Below are 2,852 nucleotides of genomic sequence, written 5' to 3'. Positions count from 1 at the left end.
GTAGAGCTCTATGGGTCCTGGTTAACAGTAGAGCCCTATGGGTCCTGGTCAACAGTAGACCTCTATGGGTCCTGGTCAACAGTAGAGCCCTATGGGTCCTGGTCAACAGTAGACCTCTATGGGTCCTGGTTAACAGTAGAGCTCTATGGGTCCTGGTCAACAGTAGAGCTCTATGGGTCCTGGTCAACAGTAGAGCTCTATGGGTCCTGGTCAACAGTAGAGCTCTATGGGTCCTGGTCAACAGTAGAGCTCTATAGGTCCTGGTCAACAGTAGAGCTCTATGGGTCCTATAACAGTAGAGCTCTTTGGGTCCTGGTCAACAGTAGAGCTCTATGGGTCCTGGTCAACAGTAGAGCTCTATGGGTCCTGGTCAACAGTAGAGCTCTATGGGTCCTGGTCAACAGTAGACCTCTATGGGTCCTGGTCAACAGTAGAGCTCTATGGGTCCTGGTCAATAGTAGAGCTCTGTGGGTCCTGGTCAACAGTAGAGCTCTATGGGTCCTGGTCAACAGTAGAGCTCTATGGGTCCTGGTCAACAGTAGAGCTCTATGGGTCCTGGTCAATAGTAGAGCTCTATGGGTCCTGGTCAACAGTAGAGCTCTATGGGTCCTGGTCAACAGTAGAGCTCTATGGGTCCTGGTCAACAGTAGAGCTCTATGGGTCCTGGTCAACAGTAGAGCTCTATGGGTCCTGGTCAATAGTAGAGCTCTATAGGTCCTCGTCAACAGTAGAGCTCTATGGGTCCTGGTCAACAGTAGAGTTCTATGGGTCCTGGTCAACAGTAGAGCTCTATGGGTCCTACAGTAGAGCTCTATGGGTCCTACAACAGTAGAGCTCTATGGGTCCTGGTCAACAGTAGAGCTCTATTGGTCCTGGTCAACAGTAGAGCTCTATGGGTCCTACAACAGTAGAGCTCTATGGGTCCTGGTCAACAGTAGAGCTCTATGGGTCCTGGTCAACAGTAGAGCTCTATGGGTCCTGGTCAACAGTAGACCTCTATGGGTCCTGGTCAACAGTAGAGCTCTATGGGTCCTGGTCAATAGTAGAGCTCTGTGGGTCCTGGTCAACAGTAGAGCTCTATGGGTCCTGGTCAACAGTAGAGCTCTATGGGTCCTGGTCAACAGTAGAGCTCTATGGGTCCTGGTCAATAGTAGAGCTCTATGGGTCCTGGTCAACAGTAGAGCTCTATGGGTCCTGGTCAACAGTAGAGCTCTATGGGTCCTGGTCAACAGTAGAGCTCTATGGGTCCTGGTCAACAGTAGAGCTCTATGGGTCCTGGTCAACAGTAGAGCTCTATGGGTCCTGGTCAATAGTAGAGCTCTATAGGTCCTCGTCAACAGTAGAGCTCTATGGGTCCTGGTCAACAGTAGAGTTCTATGGGTCCTGGTCAACAGTAGAGCTCTATGGGTCCTACAGTAGAGCTCTATGGGTCCTACAACAGTAGAGCTCTATGGGTCCTGGTCAACAGTAGAGCTCTATGGGTCCTGGTCAACAGTAGAGCTCTATGGGTCCTACAACAGTAGAGCTCTATGGGTCCTACAACAGTAGATCTATATGGGTCCTGGTCAACAGTAGAGCTCTATTGGTCCTGGTCAACATGTTGCTACATGGGTCAATTAAGGTGAACACATTCCAGGGAATTAAAGAATCATATATCCCACATTGTTTGGCTGAACCACCAATATGATCCAGGTCACTGAGACAGTCGACAGTACCTGTCTTATTACCTCTAGTCTAAAGTAGTGCATCATAGGAAATAGGATGCCACTTAGTGTGTCCCAATAATATCTCCTGTCTCCTGAAGTGTGCCCTCGTTCACTACTTCCCCACTAATTTAATAACTGGACTGGTCATGGAACGGGTTAAAGGGACTTTCCATGTACCAATCGTTTCCTTTCCTTTCCGTGTACCAATCGTTTCCTTTCCTTTCCGTGTACCAATCGTTTCCTTTCCTTTCCGTGTACCAAATGGTTTCCTTTCCTCTCCGTGTACCAATCGTTTCCTTTCCTTTCCGTGTACCAATCGTTTCCTCTCCGTGTACCAATCGTTTCCTTTCCTTTCCGTGTACCAATCGTTTCCTCTCCGTGTACCAAATCGTTTCCTTTCCTCTCCGTGTACCAATCGTTTCTTTTCCTCTCCGTGTACCAATCGTTTCCTTTCCTCTCCGTGTACCAATCGTTTCCTCTCCGTGTACCAAATCGTTTCCTTTCCTCTCCGTGTACCAATCGTTTCCTTTCCTTTCCGTGTACCAATCGTTTCCTCTCCGTGTACCAAATCGTTTCCTTTCCTCTCCGTGTACCAATCGTTTCTTTTCCTCTCCGTGTACCAATCGTTTCCTTTCCTCTCCGTGTACCAATCGTTTCCTCTCCGTGTACCAAATCGTTTCCTTTCCTCTCCGTGTACCAATCGTTTCCTTTCCTTTCCGTGTACCAATCGTTTCCTCTCCGTGTACCAAATCGTTTCCTTTCCTCTCCGTGTACCAATCGTTTCTTTTCCTCTCCGTGTACCAATCGTTTCCTTTCCTCTCCGTGTACCAATCGTTTCCTCTCCGTGTACCAAATCGTTTCCTTTCCTCTCCGTGTACCAATCGTTTCCTTTCCTTTCCGTGTACCAATCGTTTCCTCTCCGTGTACCAAATCGTTTCCTTTCCTCTCCGTGTACCAATCGTTTCTTTTCCTCTCCGTGTACCAATCGTTTCCTTTCCTCTCCGTGTACCAATCGTTTCCTCTCCGTGTACCAAATCGTTTCCTTTCCTCTCCGTGTACCAATCGTTTCCTTTCCTTTCCGTGTACCAATCGTTTCCTCTCCGTGTACCAAATCGTTTCCTTTCCTCTCCGTGTACCAATCGTTTC

This window comes from Salvelinus alpinus, chromosome 6 (assembly GCF_045679555.1).
Source record: "Salvelinus alpinus chromosome 6, SLU_Salpinus.1, whole genome shotgun sequence".
Taxonomy (NCBI): Eukaryota; Metazoa; Chordata; class Actinopteri; order Salmoniformes; family Salmonidae; genus Salvelinus; species Salvelinus alpinus.
The sequence above is the reverse complement of the archived record's forward strand: the minus strand, read 5'-3'. Positions refer to the sequence as shown.